A 21,631-nucleotide genomic window follows, 5' to 3' on the forward strand; every position below is an offset into this window, starting at 1 on the left:
ACATGCTACGTCAACACACAAGAGAGAGAGAGATGTCTCCTCTCTGACGTCAGAAGTTGGTCAACTCAGTATTTTTCAGAAGCAAAATCGTAAAACAACTATACTTAGAAAGAAGTAAAGAAGTAACATATAGGTAAATAGTGCATATGAACGCGCACATCCATATAACATACTAACCTCCAACAGCCAGGATCGAACCCGGGGCCTCTGCCTAGGAGGCGGGAGCACTACCGTGTTAAGGGTGATCATAGCCTAGCAGTTGTGCTCCCGCCTCCTACGCAGGGGACCCGGGTTCGATTCTGGCTGTTGGAGGTTAGTATGTTATAAAGGTTAATATGTGTAGGTTATTCTCACTGCTTCGTTGATTAACATTACTGTTTGGAAAGCAGCAGGCTGTGCCACCAGTACTGACCGGTTAGGTTGCAGTAGGAGAGGTCGTTTGGCCCGGAAGTATTGACCAGTGAACTGATAAAGCTGGAGTTTACCTCGTCTAAGTTAAGGTTATTATAGTCACCGTACGCAAAGTTGGCCCACAAGCCACGACCCTCTTCCATAGCTAAGGTAGCTGATTGCATTATATACAATGTTCATGTCGCAATCCATTTATTCACACTGTATTCAGTTTATAATCAGACTTGTTCTGTATAATGATTTTAAGAATTGGGAACAAAAATTTAAATGATTTTGAGGCATTATCACTTTTATATTTGCCACAAAACAAAGAAATATTGAATAGGCTTCATTCGAAAATGATGCTGTCATTGACTTCGACCGTTTGTGATACATGTTTTAACATTTTTAACATCCTCTCTAAAGTGCTAATACCTTAAAATCATTAAGATTTTGTTCCCAATTTTTAACAGTATTATACAGAAGATCAGGTTTGATCATAAACTGTGAATACAGAGCGTGAATAAATGGAGAGCGACATGAACATTGTATATGATCCAGTCAGCTACCTTATCTATGGAGGAGGGTCGTGGCTTGTGGGCCAACTTAGCGTACGGTGACTATAGTTAGTTTGCCATCTCTCCGGAATGGTAGTTCCTTAACGCGGTAATGAGGTCGTGAAGACACTGTTGCACGACTGTACGACACTTTGGTATTATGGCTTGGCCTTTGACCTGAGTCAGCTTAACATCAGAAAGATTAACCGGGATACTTCACTATATTCCTGTTGGGTGAGCTTCCAGTATTCCTGGATATTTAGAAGAGGCCTCAGACTTGTGTGTTCCTGAATACTCCTGATTTGTTCCAGTCGCTGGGGTTCCTTTGTTGCGGCCATCAGGGAGGAGGGACACTTGAGTTCGAGGAGAGAATCGCGGTGGGTGAGGGATCTGGGTTCCCCATGTTTGTCAACATTATCCCTCTTTGTTTACTGTTGCTGAGCGTTTAGAAGAAGGTATGGTTGGTGATTCCCAGGTTAGTGTTCCTGCTCCATGATGTACCTGACGATCCATGGTGATGGCCGGGAGAGACCACGTTGATGACCTCTGGTTTTTGTGTTTGCCAAACGATGGCTTGAGGACGTTATTGACCTGTGAACATATGTTGGTGTGTGGTTGGATTTACCCTAATGGTTTGTAGTTAGCGATATTTTGGTTCGATGGTTTGTAGATATTTTAGCCGTACACTTGTTGTTTCGTAAATGTTATCGGAATTTGTAACGACTGGATGGTAGTTTGAGCCTGTGTGTAAATTATGTTGATTTGTGGTTATGAGAGTGTTGTATAAGATAATGGTTCGTGGTTGTTAAGTGTTCACAAGGTAACACAAATTTATCTCATGTGATAGTACCAGTTCCCGCGTCGTACGGAATGACCTTAGAATGTTGCTCAGACCTCTGGAGGGTTAGTCATGTGTGTCCTGGTCAAAGACTCTCGTCACATCTGAACACTGGCCCAAGCCATATCAAGACTTGTACAGTAGTTCACACCCACGCCAGGTCATCTGTACATCTACCCAGTCGTGACTCTGAATAAGACCCTATACCATATGTCTGTTTCCCAAACCCGTGCCAAATATTTTGCGTATTGCGTAAGGTCAGCTTCAGGTTCTCCTGTATTATAGCAGTGAAACCACAGAGTATCGGAGACCCACGTCTCGTTTGTTTTATTATTTCTGTGTAAACTAGATCCGTCTTGCGGTAGTGGCCGGACCCGCGTTCCCGCCTCATGTGATGACACCCGCACCGAGTGCCACTCATGTGATCACCGAGCCTGGGTGACCCCCGGTAATCCTCTTGCGCGCCCTGCCGCTCACATGATGAGCATGGTGTGCTGTGTAGATCTGCTGGGGTTACCCCGACACATCATCGTTTGGTTCTCTTCCTCAACCCACTTCGTCGCTCTAGTCCTCTCACAAGAGATGGTGAAGACAGTTTGAATAATTCTTCTTCTTCTTCTTCTTCTTCTTCTTCTTCTCTCTCTCTCTCTCTCTCTCTCTCTCTCTCTCTCTCTCTCTCTCTCTCTCTCTCTCTCTCTCTCTCCACACACACAGGAGACAGCTCACATGGGTGGTGATGCCTTGCAGGACCAACACCCATCTTGTGTAAGGTATTGTTGGTGAGGGTCTTCGTCCCGCACCTCGTGTCGCTTCTTTGTCTGGACCCCGGAACCCTGTGGCTCGCGTTTCACAAGGTAATTACCTCTGCATACTTCCAGACAATTGCCCCAAGGTAGATATTTTAATTATCGCGATGTAAGATCTCTGGGCATGTTTTGTATTCTCTTTGATCGTATGTTACAGAAGAAGGATCTGTGACCAGGTTTTTTGTCTTTGTGTTCGTTTTCCATCTCGCTGTCTTTCATATCCGGTGTTTAGCAATGTATTGTTCCTTCCTCCAGAAAAAAAAAAAAGAGAAATAAAGATGTGACTACAGTGCTCTCGGCGCCACGATGATGTCAGCAGGTCGCCATGAGAAGCCGACGGGGGCCGAGCGCCACCGACCTGGGGCCGCGCATGCGCACTACACATCCGCTACACTGGCCCCGTGACCCAGGGACCGTACCTCATCACCCGGTACACTGGCCCCGTGACCCAGGGACGGTACCTCACTCCCGGTGACTTTGCACCACCGGTACTCTATCCTCAGTGTACTGGAATCCCCAGTACTTCACCCCACGATACATAGGAACCCCTAGTAACCGGAGGTCTGTCTATTGCAATAGGTCACATCTATGGTCATCATTAAAGGTGTCGTCTGTCTTCCCTCCATGTTGAGGATGTGACCTTAAGACGTGGCTTTTAGATATCAGTATTGCATTTTACCACTTTTTATCCCTGATGGTTCCCAGAAGCGGGGCCTCCCTAGGGGTTATGTAACGTCAGGGCCCTGCTCTACCGTCGACGTAGAAACACGGACAGACCCATAGTCAAGGTTGTGTGATGGTGTCGTGTGGTAAGAGGTAATGTGGCAGTCCTGTGGAGTCGGTTGTAGCATCTCCCTATGAATGATGGAGACGTTACCATCCATTGCCTTCTGGGAGAAAATGTGAATAGATATGTGATCTTAGCTGTTGTCATATGTGTCTTGTCATATTGAGAACCTGCCGTGTAATCATAGCAGAAGGGTTGTGTATTTGAACATGTTCTGTGATCTTAGCTGTTGTCATCTGCGTCGTGTGATCATATATGAACGTTTTTGATATTAGCTGCCTAGTCGTGTATTTGGACATGTCATCTTTGCTTCCATGATCAACGTCGTTTCTTCATATATTATGAACATGTGTGATCTGTGTTGTATGGTTATAATGTGAACATATTTGATGATCTTGTTAATACGTGTGGTGATGTTAGTGTTATGATCTGTGTATTGTCCTCAATATTTTTCACCTGGTTTAATCCAGTTTTCCCCAGCGTGTGAAATGACTTAAGATTTTTCGACTTAGAATTGTGTAATTTTGAAGTTGAAGCAATGTATGTGATCTTGCGCGTTCGGTGGTTTCTGGGATGTTTTTGTGATTTTTCAATATGATCTTGGCTCACCAATGGTCCCCGGGATGTTTTCTGATCTTGGAGATGTGATCTTGCTCTACAGTGAGGTCTGGGATGTTTGCAGTGATCTTAACGGTGTGATTTTAACCGTGCGTAGGACCCGGTGTCAAGCATAACTTATGACTGGCGAAACAAATGACTATAGTATAGAGTACAGAGTAAGTGCGTATGCGCACGGCCGCGCATAGACAGTAAGTTATATTTGTAAAGGCAGGGTGATCGGCTGCTCACTGGGATCAGATACGGTGTTGATTTTGGGTGATTTGGAGGTTTTCTGTTTTTGAATTTCATTTCTGTGGGATCTTTTTGATTATAACGGGCGTTATATATCTCTCATGATCTCATCTTCCGTCTCTCTGATTGTGTGGCATTTTGTCTAATTTTATAATATGTCTTTTTGGTGATCTTGCATGTGTGATTTTAGCCGTGTGGTGAGCCGGGTCCCAGCACGTTTGGCTACGATGGAGGAGGAAGAAGAAAAAGTGTCGTCCAGAATAGAGCAGTTGGCTGGCGTCCACTAGTCATGAGGTTCTCTAATTTGGACAGGACGTGGCTCAACACATCTTAATGCAGTGTTTATATAGTGAACCATTTTATGAATGTAGTTACTGCATTTTCGTATCTGACGCTTTATTTTTGTGTGTGTATAGTGTTTCTGTGTATGGCGATGATGGGTGGGGCAGGATCAAACAGCCTCCTCAGTCAATGTGAGGTATAATGATGATGTATGGATGTATGTGTGTGTGTGTGTGTCGTTGTTGCCAGTAGAGACCAGACACAGATGTTGGAGGAGAGGGGACAGCTGTTGGAGGAGGCCAGAGACATGCAGGTGTTCTTAGTAAGAGGGAGTGAGCACTTTGTTTCTCCGTATCAGGGTTAGTGGCCACCACACCTGTTGCCACCGACACCTGTTATTACTTCACCTACTGACCTGAATCACGTACACACACACACACACACACACACACACACACACACACACCTGTTTGGCCTTGGTACGGGTATTATATGACGGGAAAAAAGTCACGCGACTTAGGTGTTACGCGGGTGCTGACGTGTGTGTGTGTATGTGTGTGTGTGTGTGTGTGTGTATGTGTGTGTGTGTGTATGTGTGTGTGTGTGTGTGTGTATAATGTGGGCCTGAGCATGGAGCAGCGGTGTTCATGTATGAGATGTGGTGGTAAGTGGTTTGTATTATCATATGTCTTATTGGCCGGATGAAACTACAGCCTAGCGAATGTTGGACGACAGAGAACGGCCATCTGTACATTCCCCGAGAACATGTGTACAGCTGCTGAAAATATCTGCAACGCTGTCGGTCTCACAGTGGATTGGTTCTAAAGCTTTTCGTTAAATCATGTAAAAACATTTATTTTGGACTTAAGATGGCGCGCTGGTCAGCCACTGCATATATATATATATATATTATATTTTGTCGCTGTCTCCTCTGTTAGCGAGGTAGCTCAAGGAAACAGACAAAATAATGGCCCAACCCACCTCACATAAGCATGTATATACATACACGTCCACCGATGTATATCAACTGACTGTTATATTTCTCTCTCCCCTGATGATGTGATTATTACACAAAAGTGCACTTGGGAATTTTTCGTGTTTCATTTTCCCCGTGGACTCATAGGAATATATATATATATATATATATATATATATATATATATATATATATATATATATATATATATATATTTTCCCTGGGGATAGGGGAGAAAGAATACTTCCCACGTATTCCCTGCGTGTCGTAGAAGACGACTAAAAGAGGAGGGAGCGGGGGGCTGGAAATCCTCCCCTCTCGTTTTTTTTTAATTTTCCAAAAGAAGGAGCAGAGAATTGGGCCAGGTGAGGGTATTCCCTCAAAGGCCCAGTCCTCTGTTCTTAACGCTACCTCGCTAATGCGGGAAATGGCGAATAGTTTGAAAGAAGAAAAAGAATATATATATATATATATATATATATATATATATATATATATATATATATATATATATATATATATATATATATATATATGGAAGCTTAGGCTCACTTTTATGGAAAGCTGCGCTCCACGCGGGAACTAAGTTGGGCCCTTTGAGACGAGGTCCTTGACGACGTTGTTATCCTTGGCTGGTAGAGTACACAGTGGGTGTACTATGTCGATGTGTTGTGAGGACGGTTGTACGCTCTGTAATAGCCTGCTACTTACGTAACTTTCACCCATGCTCTCAATAAGATATTTTGTCCGTGCTTACTGCTGAGACGTGTAAGGATTGTAAGACTAAGCCTTTCCGTCCGCCGTCTTGTGAAAGGTGACTTCCAGCGCGCGTTGTCAACATTTGCTGGGCGAGTCCACACACACACACACACACACACACACACACACACACACACACACACACTGTGTGCACTCGTTTCCGTAAATATATATCGAAATATTGGGTCATCACGGTGTGAAGTTTGCCTAGCTTTGAATAGTGTCGGCTCTGCGCCTCTCTTGGTATGTGGGACCCAGTTAGGGAGGTTGTCGGTAACCAACTTACACTGTGGAAGAGAGAGAGAGAGAGATAGATAGATAGAGAGAGAGAGAGAGAGAGAGAGAGAGAGAGAGAGAGAGAGAGAGAGAGAGGTCTGCTGGCTTATCCCAAAAGTGCTGAATGACCTCATCGTTAATTAAGACTGCACTACTTTCTCTTTAAGTCAAGTAGCCTCTTGTTTTCACAGCTCGTATGTCAGATTACTTTTAGGTTGGTGGAACGAGATCATGTTGACTAACTTTTTTTTTATTATTTTCCTTGTGGAAGTATTATAATGCTCTGGGGAGGTGCCGTGTGCATGATCTTTATGTATGTATGTATGAATGATGTATGTAGTAACATCATCCATGTGTATAAAGTTGTGATGGGAGATTCAAGGTGTAAAGACAGCCTTGGTGAATGGCACGACCCTTGAGTAAGATGGCTTGACATTAGACCTGAGTATTAAGCCTTTATCATGTTCCTCATCCTTCGCATGTCCCTCATGCGTTACCTGTCGCTTCCCTTAAGCTTCCTGGCTGGCCGTGACGTTATCATCATTTCGAATGACGTCACTGGCGAACCTCCTGTGTGCACGAGCCCTCCTGCCTGACTCGGGCCGCTGCGACCGCCGCCGCTGCCCGTGGGACACCGATCGATTACCGACAACAGAAAACACAAGAGGCTATTCATACGTCAGAAGCAGTGATGCCAGATTGTACACGGCGCTCCAGCACCAGACTCCCACCTTCCTCAAGCCTCGTCAACCTAACCTATAAGAACGTACCGTTATTTATTTATTCTTTTCCTTCATTTGACTGAGGCTCCGTGGGCTGCAGTGGGTCAGAAACGACTTTCCTTTCCAGAAGCGATGGAGGGATGCGTGAAGGACCAGACCTAACAGTAACTAAGAGAGAAAGTGCTAGAAACTATCTTGGAGGAAATTACACGAGGGTATAATTCAAGAGCAACTTAGATCACTGGATAAAGTTTGACTGGCTCATTTAGTCGGAAAGAAATCCACAAATAGATTCTCCAGTTTATATCATGAGATATACGAGTATTTTTGTACATAATTTCTACCATGGTGTCACGTCCCGATGATGGAGCGTCGCCACCTGGCGTTCAGAAATATCGGTAACCCAGAAGGGGAATACCTCGTCAGCTAATTAAAGGCCGCTTTTACATGCGAACTGTGGCTTCTGGGAAGGGGTATAGTTGGTTCTGGGCATGCCACTTGCAACCCCCCACCATCCCTCTTGAAATGCTTCTGATGTCTAGCTTCATCGTCCCACAAAGACTCACAGAAAGATTCAAATTAATTTCTCCCTCCCACTACCCTTCCCCTCCACCCATCCCCTGCGATTTTTGTGGAGATTATCGCGGGAATAGATTTTTGTGGTTGTTAATGTGGAGGAATGAATGGCTGATGCAGATGTAGCTTCAAATATCATCATCATTTTCGCTCATGTTTTTGGAATGAATGTTTACTGCTTTTCCGCGAAAGCCTAAAGTTAGGGGAGTTTTGGATGAAGGTTTGTTGGTGTTTGGATGTGTAGCGTCTCGGTAACTCCTGCTCCTGGTATGTAGACAACGAGCAAAAATTGGTAATCGAAGTGACATAAGTACCCAGCCTTACATTGAGTCACATGTCTCGACGGAGAGTCACTACCTCAAACAGACGTACAGCCAGCCACATTGCCCTGCTTAGACACACCACAGATAGTACAGTAGGCAGGTAGGTCAGCAGTGGACAGAATTGTACGAGACATACAGACATACAGACACGCGCAGTCACAGAAAACGTACAAGAAGAACAGTTGAAGCGCCAGACACAGGGTCTTGCTAGACAGACAGACAGACGCCTCTCCCAGGCTGGGCCATACTCTGACCTAGTTTAGTGTGATCAATACTGCATCACTGGCAAGCAAGTATAGAAGCCAAGTATATAGTGTCCATACAGTCACTATGTGTTGGTCCCACACTCTCGTTATGGGTTCGTTGGTCCCACACTGTCGTTATGGGTGTGTTGGTCCCACAGTGTCACTAGGAATGTGTTGGTCCCACATCGTCGCTCTATGTGTGTTGGTCTTACTGTGTCACTAGGGATGTGTTCGTCTCACAGTGTCATTAGCGATGTGTTGGTCCCACAGTGTCACTAGGGATGTGTTGGTCCCACGGTGTCTCTAGTGATGTTTTGTTCCCACATTGTCACTAGGGATGTGTTGGTCCCTCAATGCCTGTAGTGATGTGTTAGTCCCGTATTGTCACCAGGGATGTCTTGGTTCCACAATGTCTCTTGTGATTAGTTGGTTCTACAGTGCCCCTACTGATGCTTTGGTCCCACAGTATCGCTAGCGGTGTGTTGGCCCCACAGTTTCGCTTGGGGTTATGTTGGCCCCACATTATCACCAATGATGTGTTGGCCCCACAGTGTCGCGAGGGCTATATTACACCCAGCGTTTTCATTATAGAGGCATAGTGTTTCCATAGTATTATGGTCGCCGTAGTGTTACTGAGGCTCTACTGCAGTGATAGTGAGGCTAGAGCCATTGTTTTACTGAGGCTCTACTGCAGTGATAGTTAGGCTAGAGCCATAATATTACTGAGGCTCTACTACAACGATAGTGAAGTCAGAGCCATAGTGTTACTGAGGCTTTACTACAATGATAGTGAGGCTAGAGCCATATTGTTACTGAGGCTTTACTACAACGATATTGAGGCTAGAGCTATAGTGTTGCTGATCCCTTTCTACAGTGATAGTGAGGCTACAGCCATAGTGTTTGTACAGTGACACATGGTTTTGTTATCCCCAGGTTATAACGGGTGGGTTACTCTCTTTCTGTAGTAGGTGGTAGGCAGCCACCGACCAGGGAGGTAGGTACATTACTGGTGCTACTCCCCTGGGTGTCGGCAGGCCAGTAGGCTAGCACGTCAGTGGCTATCTAGTGTCACTCCTTTGGCTCAGGTAGTTGTCTTCTCTTTTTGTCTCACCCACACCTTGGGAAGCTTGACTTTCATTCCATAAACATACTGTCTCTCCATTTTAAACTTAACACTTCCAAAAAAAAAAAGATCGTAACTCACATTCCTCGTTCTTCGTAACTCTGTTTTCCTGCGCTCAGGCTATTTTGCAAAATCTGGTCAGTTACATGAGTCCAGCAGAGAGAGAGAGAGAGAGAGAGAGAGAGAGAGAGAGAGAGAGAGAGAGAGACCTGGGAGTGATGAATGAAAGATGAAATTTAAGGTCAACTTTGAAAGAATTGTAGAGTCAGGCGATGGTTGGTGTGATAATTAGACCCTATCATCACAAGATATAGAAAGCTAATGATGGCTCTGTTCATTGTATATGTCAGAAACAACCATGAAAACTGCGGTGTTCTGTGGCCACCAACAAGACAACTTGAATTTGATGAATAGATGAAGAGAATTAAGGAACATTGAGCCAGTACAAATTGAGGGGTGGGGGGAGAATGGAACACAAGAATTGTCAAAAAGGATTGAACCAGCATGAACTGAATAGTGCAGGAAGGATATATATATATATATATATATATATATATATATATATATATATATATATATATATATATAGATAGATAGATAGATAGATAGATAGATAGCTAAAGTTTTAGGGAATTAGTTGCAGTGTACTAGAAATGACTTCATATGCAACAGATGAAATCATTAGTTTTACGAGAATGCTGAAGAATATATCAAAAATTATACCAAAGGTGAATATTGGAAGGCCTGGTAAGAAAGATGGAGAGTGCCTTTAATATTCTCCTTAGGGAAAGAAGAAGTCAGGAGTGTGTTGGCGCCTGAAGTCCTTAAGAATAAAACTGGACAAATGAGTGAGGACTGTACTGGATGAACCCAGCCAGACGGTTATGCAACACAACAGCATTGTGAAACACGGGAGATAGTTAGTGAGGCTGTGCATGGTGACCGCCACCTTTGTCACTTTTGTGTCAGGTAGGTGTTCCTGTATAGCCTGGGATGTACCCAGTGTGACGACGAGGTTGTGTGCAGCCTCACCTGACACGGGTCATATGGAGTCTGGTGTTGAAGGCCTGATGCGCACTATAGCTTGGCTCACATCGTGGGTAATGCACACTTACCGCTCCGCTCACGGTACACTCAGGCTCAGCAACGGTCATCCCAGTCCACTTGTGTCGCAGGTCGTCTAGTGTCAGTGCATCTGGCAGTGGGAGAAGATGGATTTTTTTTCGTCTGAGTTGGTCATGATCGCCATAGCCCTGGACGAAGAGGAAGAAGAAACAAACAAATTAGGGAATGAGAGAGAGAGAGAGAGAGAGAGAGAGAGAGAGAGAGAGAGAGAGAGAGAGAGAGAGAGAAGTGTTGTTGGTGGTGGGTTGTGCTGTTGATGGGTCGGTGATGAGCTCGCCTTGATGACTGGCCGCCACCACCACCACCATCTGAAGACCTTCCCTATAGTTCATGCTTTACTCCAGTAGTACTCCTCCCTCCCTCCTCCTCCTCCTCCTCCTCCTCCTCCTCCTCCTCCTCCTCCTCCTCCTCCTCCTCCTCCTCCTCTCCTCTCTCTCTCTCTCTCTCTCTCTCTCTCTCTCTCTCTCTCTCTCTCTCTCTCTCTCTCTCTCTCTCATTTTCCTATTCTTTTAAGCAAGTCAGGAGTGTATTGTGGGAGAGGGGGTAGAAACAGCACCCCCTCCCCCACCAGGAGTCATTTCCTGATCCTTCCCAAGCCAAAGTACATACAAGTACCAGCTGATTACACACACACACACACACACACACACACACACACACACACACACACACACACTAACAGGTCCGGGCGTCCTTGATGTGGCTGGTTGGGGAAGGAGGGGGGTGCAGCTGGGGTCATGATGGGGCGGACGTAGTGGCGGGGTTGTAGTGACGTCAAGGTTGTGGTCTTAGTGGTAGGGTGTTGGTAATGACGGCGGGGTTATGGTGGGATTGTGGTTATAGTACTGTGGTTGTGTACGTAGAGATGGGGTTGAGATCGTTGTAATGGGATGTGGTGCTGGGGTTGTGGATGTGGCGGGGTTGTGGTCATTGTAATGGGGTTATGGATGTAGTGGCGGAACTATGGTCATGGTGATGGGGTTGTGGATATCATGCGGGGTTAATGATCTGGCGGGGTTTTGGTAATGGTGACGAGGTTGCAGACGGAGTTGTGATGTTCCGGTCTTGGTGGCGGGGTGGCAGACGTATTGGTGGGGTTGTGGTTACGGTGGCAGGTTGTGGTCTTGATGGTTGAGTCGTGTTCGTAGTGGCGGGGCTGTGGTCATGATGATATGGACGGACTGCTGGCGTTGAGGTCGTGGTGGTGAAGGAGACGTACTCACCTGTACTCATTATTTTCATGTCGTGGAGGTTTTGGCCTCGGAGGAGAATCCTGTGCGAGGACCCACTATGAAATATAAAGGAATGGATATATGATATACAAGTAGAGGGAAGTTGAGAACTGCCTTTTAAAAACGGGCAGTGAGGTAGTAGAGAGTTCCAGAGCTTAACTGTGGAGGGAAAGAAACAGACGTTGACAACGTCCCACACTTAAGTTCCCAGCAGCTACACCAATCATGTGAGAGTGGCTAGCTGAATATTACGAGATGAAACCAATGGCAGGGGCACAGTACCAGCCAGTTCTCCGGAGCAGTATATGCAGACGAGGGAAAGAAATCCAACTGTGTTCTACTATAGGGAAGTGGAGTCAAGACTTAAGGTCAATCTGTACAAGTTAGTCAGAAGGTCTCCTGGTGAGAGAGCAGTGTTCCATACAAAGACCAGTCATTCCATTGTCCAATTACTGCAACTGTCCGGCAGAGAAGAATTTTCGGTCTTTGGACTGGACTCCCAGTTCCTCGGTGACACCAGTGGTAACACCAGTGGACCCCTGGGGAGTAACGACCATCCTTAGTAACACCAGTGGTGCCCACAGCCTCCTGGGGAGTAACGACCATCCTTAGTAACACCAGTGGTGCCCTAGCCTCCTGGGGAGTAACGACCATCCTTGGTAACACCAGTGGTGCCCTAGCCTCCTGGGGAGTAACGACCATCCTTGGTAACACCAGTGGTGCCCTCAGCCTCCTGGGGAGTAACGACCATCCTTGGTAACACCAGTGGTGCCCCCAGCCTCCTGGGGAGTAACGACCATCCTTGGTAACACCAGTGGTGCCCACAGCCTCCTGGGGTGGACCTCCGTCCCTGTATGTACTTAACATTACAAGTTCCCAGAACCCGCAGCTGGAATGTAAGCAGTCACCGGCTTTATAACTGGTGATTTATTTTCCTTAGGCCAGGTGAGTGTTGGAGGTTGGTGGTGGCTTTACTGTTGGAGACGTTGGTGTTGCTGGTGATGGTGTCACCGATGGAGACGTTGGTGATGTTTGTGTTACTGTTGGAGACGACTGTCATGTTGGTGGTAGTTCTGGAGACGTTGGTGGTGGTGTTTGGTCTGGTGATACTGAGGCGGACGCGATGATGGGGTCAGAGGTCACGCTTGCACCATCACCCCCACCAACGTACACACACACACACACACACACCCAACCCTCGAGGGCAAACCTCCTTACCTCTCTCTCTCTCTCTCTCTCTCTCTCTCTCTCTCTCTCTCTCTCTCTCACTCACTCACACACACACAAAACTCTTCCGGGGATTCATTAGATATGAATAATTTCAGAATCTGTATTTTCTGAGTGTACGTAGACACCTTAACTTAGGATATCAGTGATAGCATGAGTGAAGGCTACGTGGGTCGAGGTAGGTGGGAGACGAGGGTGGGAGGTGGGCCTAGTAGAGTTCCTGTCCCGTTAGAAGGGAGGATTAGCATTGCTGGCATTGGTACTATAACATAAGCAAGATATCACAGCACGTCATATGTGCTCAGCTTCAGTGTTTATAAGTACGTGCAGCACATTATCATTGAAAGCGTCGTATTTGTCCATTGTACGGGGGTTTCAGAGGGAGGTGTACCTTGCATGAGGTACATTCTGCTACTGACGGGCACATAGGGAAAATTTACATGATCGGTGCAATTTATATACATATGATGCCTTTGTAAATTAGAAGTGTGGCAAATTTAAATGAAGCGTAAGGATGTCTTTGATGGTATTAATATCCGTAAAAGAGTCACAGAGTTCTTGAAAACATCGGTCCTTGAGGTCTGAAGACACTGATTATAAGGACAGTCGATTATATGATGTTGAAGTGTGTGTGTGTGTGTGTGTGTGTGTGTGTGTGTGTGTACCTGGCGTAGGGCAAAGCCGACACTTGGAATGTCCAGGATCATAGTTCTCTCGTGTGAGTTGCCACATGTATGACTTGTGCTCCAGACGTGTGTTCTGACAGCCATAATATCACAGCGTGGTAGTCCAGGTCCTCTGCTCTCCTTGCTGATGCTTCTCCAGCTGGTAACGATCGTGTGACGTAATGCTACAACTTCCAGGTCTGTCAACATTTCTCTGGAGGTCTTTTTCCTCGTGAGCAAATGTCATCAGGTCGATGAGGACTGACTTTATTTAGACCGAGTCTGGTGGCGGGGCTTGGTTGCCAGTTTAGCAGGGTTATTCGCCATGACGCCTACTGTGGACGAGTGAATGTATTCATTAGAATTGTTGAGTAGGTCAGTGTTGCAGCCTTCAGCAGGCTGGGAGGGAGTGAATGATGGAAGGAACAGATTCCTGGAGGGCGCTCTCACTGGTAAGTGTTGTAAGAGCTGGTTTGAAATCGGAGGAGTTAACAGGCTGAGGTCGGTGATGGGTAACATATCTTAGTGTCATGGGATTATGAGATTACTACACATTTCACTGTGGCTGGAGCTGGACCGAGCACTTAGTCTTTTCTTGGTGTGGGTGAATGAGGTTATCATTATTGACAGCCTAAGCCGCCTTGACCTTTCCGCCGCCGGCCCGCAAGGATTCTTTAGTATACTTTAAGCAGTGAATTGTAGTCCATATTGATCAGCACCGGACCAGTTATTCGTGTGTTAAATCCCTGTAAGATGTGAGGATACAGGTCATCAGGATGACAGTCTATATAATCAGTTTGGAGAGGTCTGATGAGTGCCCGAGATATAGTAGTACTCTTGTAAGATCTTTTGGTTGTTGTTTCGGGGAAAAGTTATTTTAGGCGATTTTTGTGGTGATGTGGATGGATTGTTGCCTCTGATGGTGATGGGGTAGTAGAGTTGATTGTGGTGGTGTGAGGATGGTGGAGACACTTGAGGTATGGATGACTGGTGATGGTGAGAACACGATTATTGGGATGGTGAACATTGAGGCAGTGGTGGTGGTGATGCAGATGATGTAGTATCATACAGTGCTGTATTGTAGCCCAGTGTTGTGTCATAAAGTGTCATGTTGTTAGCTCTCCCACTGATAAAGGTCGCTCTCTCTGATATCTTAGTTTCATGTGATTTAACTGGATGATTCTCCTTCGTTTTATCTGTCTCAAACCACCTCCCACTGAACCTCTGCCATACCTTATATTTTCTTCGAAAAAGGTCTTCCAAACACTCTCTCTGGTATAGGGAAACAAGGCTAATGGCCGAGATGGCATAACTGCTTGAGGCGTGAGGGAGCGTGCGTGACTCTCGGCTTGCTCCAATCCTTGCTCGACTATTTCGTCCCAGCCTAAACGACCAGACTTTTCCTGCCGCTCAGAAGCATTCCTTGGTGCAGGCCATCATTAAGAAAGGCGACTGTTTCAACTTATCTACGTATCGCCCCACTGCTTTCTCTTCTGCTATTTCCAAGGTTTTTGAAACTCCTAAACTCTCATTTCTGACACAGAATCATGTTACTTTTTTCTGACCGCCTGTGTGAATTTCACCACATAATGTCTACTGGTGATCTTTTGTACGTGACTGGATCTCATCTCAGGAATATTGAAGAAAGTTTTTGTCGTATTCCTCGACATGAACATAGCATTTGATTAGATGTGGCATAATTCTTGGCTTTCTAAGGTTCTTTCCCCAGGTTTTTCTACTTTTCTGAGTTCCCAGGTGCACAGCTACCTCGCTGGCCGTTCCATTGTAGTAGTCATTGATGGAGTCTCTTCTTCCTATTCCATCAGACATGTTTTGATTAGACTTCTGTATCATTGTCTACTCGCTTTCTTGTCTCTGTAAGCGATCATCTCTCCTTCTCTGTTCACTTTAAGTTCATGATTTCGCTTACATTCCCTTCCTCCTTCCTTGTATTTCTGTATTTCTGCTCAGTTTGGACCTGTGCAGTATTTCAGAATATGTAATATTGTAACCTAGTTCAGTTTAGCATGGCTTATCACAGTTTCTCATGTCTCTTTCAGAGTCCCGTGTTCCTGTCTGCTGAGTTCAAGACACCACCATTCGACCAGGTAAGACCATGCACTTGTTATCCTCCACGTGTACATGTTATCCTCCACATGTACATGTTATCCTCTACATGTACATGTTATCCTCCACATGTACATGTTATCCTCCACATGTACATGTTATCCTCCACGTGTACATGTTATCCTCCACATGTACATGTTATCCTCCACATGTACATGTTATCCATCACGTGTACTTGTTATCCTCCACATGTACATGTTATCCTTCATGTGTACATGGAAAATGCGTCAGCATCACATATTCGCCTTAATATAGAGTTCGTGCGTGTGTCCCTGCTTCCAGTTTTTGGATGTATGGCACTGTAATGGCTGCTGCTTCCTACAGTTTCTGTTTAGAGATTGGTCATTGGAAGACTGATCGTTGTGCTACCAGAAGAACACCTGCGGAGCCGTGATTAATTACCACATCTTTTTTGCTTATAAATTTATTCCTTTCACGCAAGATGTCCTTTGGTTGGGGCATGATTTGCCAATGTCATGTTGTTCACAAAAAAATATAAAAGTTGAGATAGAGGGAGAGAGAAACAAGAGGTTAGGGGTAAAAGAAGAGAAAAAAAAAATGAAGATGGAAGAAGGATATGGAGAAGGTTGAGAGTGAAAAGACAAAGAAATAGAAGAGGAAAAAAAAGATGAAGATAGTTGAAGGGGGAAGAAGGGAAAGGTAGATGAAGAGAAGAGAGGGGAGGGTAAATTCAAAAGGTAGAAGAATGTTTAATGACAATAAGCAAAGGCAAGTAAATAAAAACAGGGACGAAGAGAAAGTTGAGTCGCGGACGCAACGCACGGCGTACAGATGTTTACAGCTGACCAACCAGCCTCGAGAAAGTCGCGGTTTGTGAAGCGTGACGGTAGGGTTGTTAGTGAAAGGTATGAAGGGGGGAGAGAGAGAGAGAGAGAGAGAGAGAGAGAGAGAGAGAGAGAGAGAGAGAGAGAGAGAGAGGTGAATGTTAATTGCGTTATCATGGTTATGGTTATGTAGGGCGGAACGGTGAAGGGAAGCGAACTTGTACGGCAGGCTGATTGTGGGGGATGTGTAGGTGGAGATAGAGGACTACTTTCGTATGGTATAGGGCGGCGGGGGGGAGGGGGGTGGGGGGGACAGTGTCTTGTGACACCATAATCGTGGAGTGTGGAGTGGCGCGGAGGGTGGGTAAGGGGGAGAGGATATAAAGGAATACAAAGGAATTCAAACAGCAACAGACCGCTGGGTCCTTGCGAGGCTGTGTGTGGTAGTGGAAGATATCACTGACTCGTGTGGTACAAGGTAGAAGGCGTACACATGATTCAGTGTGAATAACCTGCAACTTGTCAGTGTCATGAAGGAGCCGCGGGTAATATAAGCCGTGGACTTGAAGCAAAGTATGTATCTATAGTCCAGCTTTCATCCACTCTGATTGGCAGACCGTTCCCTGGGTTTACATTCCTATTGAAGAAAAAGCAATTCTCATTCAAGGTAAAGCGCTTGTCCTTGAGTTTATATCCACTACTGCGATTGAAAATCACTAGAATCAAGTCATAAGTAACTTGATGCATTAAGATTATCAGAGCCTTTGATAATTTCGAATTTATGTAATAGATCGCCTCTAAACCATTTGTTTTATAAGCGAAATAGATTCAAGTCGTAGGATCTGTTCCCGAAGGATTTCTTTCTTATCCCAGGAATCATCGTAGGAGCTCGACTTTGCACTCTCTCCATTCAGTCTTTTATATATATATATATATATATATATATATATATATATATATATATATTGTTGGAACCACTACTCCTTCAAACATAGCCATTTTTGCTATCCGAGATAACGTGCTCCCCTTCCACACATTCTTCAACGCTCCCAGAACTTTCGTTCCCCCCCCCCCCCCCCCCCCCCCCCCCCCCCCCCCCCCCCGTGACTCACTTCCGCTACCATGGTTCCATCCGTTGCTAAATCCACTCCCAGATATCTAAAACTCTTGACATCCTCCAGTTTTTCTCCATTCTTGCTTACCTCCCAATTAACTTGCCCCTCAACCAAACTGAACCTAATAATCTTGCTTTTATTCACATTTACTCTCAGTTTTCTTCTTTCACACACTTTACCAAACTCAGTCACCAACTTCTGCAGTTTCTCACCAGAATTAGCCACCAGCGCCGTATCATCAGCGAACAGCAACCGACTCACTTTCCAAGCCATCTCATCCACAACAGACTGCATATTTGCCCCTCTCTCCAAAACTCTTGCATTCACCTCCCTACCACCCTATCCAAAAACAAATTAAACAACCATGGAGATTTTACGCACACCTGCCGCAAACCGATATTCACTGGGAACCAATCACTTTCCTCTCTTCCTACTCGTACACATGCTTTACATCCTTGGTAAAAACTTTTCACTGCTTCTAGCAACTTACCTTCCAAACCATATTCCCTTAATATCTTCCATAAAGCATCTCTATCAACCCTATTATATGCCTTCTCCAGATCCATAAATGCTACATACAAGTCCATATGTTTTTCTAAGTATTTCTCACATACATTCTTCAAAGCATACATGTACCACTTCTGAAATCACACTGCTCTTCCCCAATCTAATGTTTTGTACATGCCTTTACCCTCTCAGTTAATACCCTCCCATATAATTTCCCAGGAATACTCAACAAACTTATACCTCTGTAATTTGAGCACTCACCTTTATCCCCTTTGCCTTTTTACAATGGCACTATGCATGCATTCCTCCACTCCTCAGGCACTTCACCGCGAACCATACATATATTGAATATCCTTACCAACCAATCAACAACACAGTCACCCGCTTTATCAATAAATTCCACTGAAGTGCCATCCGACTTTCATCTTCCGCAAAGCTTTCACTACATCTTCTCTGTTTACCATACCATTCTCCCTGACCCTTTCACTTCTCACACCACCTCGACCAAAACACCCTATATCTACTACTCTATCATCAAATGCATTCAACAACTTTTCAAAATACTCCATCTCCTTCTCACTTCACCACTTCTTGCTATTATCTCCCCATTAGCCCCCTTTACCGATGTTCACATTTATTCTCCTGTCTCACTCACTTTGTTTACCTCCTTCCAAAACATGTTTTTATTCTCCCTAAAATTTGATGATACCTTTCACCCCAACTCTCATTTTCCCTTTTTCACCTCTTGCACCTTTCTCTTGACCCCCTGCCGCTTTCTTTTATACTTCCCTGCCAAAATCGTCCAAATGCATTCTTTCTTCTCTTTCACTAACAATCTTACTTCTTCATCCCGCCACTCACTACCGTTTCTAATCTGCCCACCACCCACCATTCTCATGCTACAAGCATCTTTTTGCCCAAGCCATCACTGCTTCCCTAAATATATCCCATTCCTCCCCCACTCCCCTTACGTCATTTGCTCTCACCTTTTGCCATTCTGGACTCAATCTCTCCTGGTACTTCCTCACACAAGTCTCCTTTCCAAGCTCACTTACTCTCACCACTCTCTTTACCCCAACATTCTCTTTTCTTCTCTGAAAACCTCAACAAATCCTCACCTTCGCCTCCACAAGATAATGATCAGACATCCTTCAGCTGCCCCTCTCAGCATATTAGCATCCAAAAGTCTCTTTCACACGCCTATCAATTAACATGTAATCCAGTAACGCTGTCTGGCTATCTCTCCTGCTTACTGTACATACGTATACTTATGTATATCTCTCTTTTAAAACCAGGTATTCCCAGTCCTTTTTCAGCACACAAATTTACAAGCTTTTCACTATTTCCATTTACAGCACCGAACACCCCATGAACACCAATTATACCCTCAACTGCCACATTACTCACCTTTGCATTTAAATCACCCATCTCTATAACCCGGTCTCGTGCATCAAAGCTGCTAACACAGTCACTCAGCTGCTCCCAAAACACTTGCCTCTCTTGATGTTTCTTCTCATGACCAGGTGCATAGGCATCAATAGTCACCCATCTCTCTTCATCCACTTTCTTTTACCCATATCAATCTAGAGTTTACTTTCTTACACTCTATCACATACTCCCACAACTCCTGTTTCAAGAGTAGTGCTACTCCTTCCTTTGCTCTTGTCCTCACCAACCCCTGACTTTACTCCTAAGACATTCCCAGACCACTCTTCCCATTTACCCTTGAGCTTCGTTTCACAGAGCCAAAACATTTAGGTTCCTTCCCTCAAACATACTACCTGTCTCTCCTATTTTCTCATCTTGGTTACATCCACACACATTTAGACACCCCAATCTGAGTCCCTGCTTGACTCCTTCTGTTTCCTCTTCTAGAAACTGAGAATACAAGGAAGGGAGGGTTAGACTTAAGCAACATAAATATAGTATAAGAACGGGACAAGAATCAAATGCCTTGTTTAATCATGTTAGAAACTATGATCATTGTATTGACTGGAGTAATGCCATCTCATTTATTAATTCTAACTCCAGTACCACGAGAAATAATACTGAATCTTCTATCATTAAATACACAAAGAATTATAACCTTAACATTAGTGAAGGTGTTTACAAATTGGATGACTTCATTGTTGATAAAATTTGTAAACAGTTCACCTTCTTGTCCACATAATAAGTTTATGATACGCTCGTCGTCTGTCTTGGACCATCACATGTTTACCAAATGGCGTCCTAGCTACGTCTCTTCGTTGTATTTCAACTGACTGTTATATTTCTTTCTTGTATCTCCCCTGATGATGTGATTATTACACGAAAGTGCACTTGGGAACTTATCGTGTTTCATTTTCCCCGTGGACTCATATATATATATATATATATATATATATATATATATATATATATATATATATATATATATATATCGCTGCCTCGCTGACGCGGGAAATGGCGAATAGTATGAAAGAATATATATATATATATATATATATATATATATATATATATATATATATATATATATATGTATAGGGTGACCAAAGCAACAGAATATTCAAGATGTGAACGAACGAATGAATTGCAAGGGTAAGGATGATTTCCCTAGACTTAAATTAGAATCCCCTTCACCTATGAATCCAAGAATTTTGTTCGCTCTTTTCACATCTGTGCACTGCTTACTTGGTTTTAGGTGACCAGAGGTTATTACGTCTAAATCCATTTCCTCATTGCCTTTTGCAGTTCAGTAGAACTTGTTCTGTAGCTTACCATTTCTTTTTTGCTTCCGATTTGTAAAATTTTTGACTTGTCGATATGAAAATTTATTTGCTACCTATGAGCCTAGTCCATCACTTTTCCTGACAGTTTGAAGCTGTTGACGTTCAACTTCTTATGTAGATTTATTTCCTAGCTTTGCATCGTCAGTAATTTTTGATATCTTTTGCAATGCAGTCCATTATCAGTATCATTAATATGTATGAGGAAGAGAACCGGTCCCAAGACTGATCCTTGTAGCACTCCACTTGTTACGCCTAACCACTCTGAGGCTTAATCTTTAATCACAAGACTTTGTTTACAAACAGTAAACCAGTCTCCTATCCAATGAAGTACAGTCCTATCAGCATCATATGACAACTTTTGCTAGTAACTTTTGATGCGGAATCTTATCTAATGTTTTTTTTGAAAATCTTGATAGAAAACATCAACTGTTTTACTATCGTCATACATGTTGATTCTTTTTCATAATAGAAATCAAGTAGATTTGTCAGACATGAGCCATATAATCGAAAATCGTCCTAAGAATCGTTTATTGAGTGTTGGTCCTCTAAATTATTTACATTTCTA

At 44.3% G+C, this 21,631-nt stretch overlaps 1 protein-coding gene across 1 annotated transcript in view; it reads left to right on the plus strand.

Annotated features, from left to right (window-relative positions):
* Window positions 1-21,631, plus strand: part of LOC139762511 (uncharacterized) — an 854,543-nt gene that overhangs the window by 84,025 nt on the left and 748,887 nt on the right. Inside the window, exon 3 of the mRNA XM_071687495.1 lies at window positions 15,822-15,869. The gene's annotated coding sequence lies outside the window, so the exon portion shown is untranslated. The remainder of the gene's footprint in view (window positions 1-15,821; window positions 15,870-21,631) is intronic.

The sequence above is a fragment of the Panulirus ornatus genome, chromosome 3 (genome assembly GCF_036320965.1).
Source record: "Panulirus ornatus isolate Po-2019 chromosome 3, ASM3632096v1, whole genome shotgun sequence".
Classification (NCBI taxonomy): domain Eukaryota; kingdom Metazoa; phylum Arthropoda; class Malacostraca; order Decapoda; family Palinuridae; genus Panulirus; species Panulirus ornatus.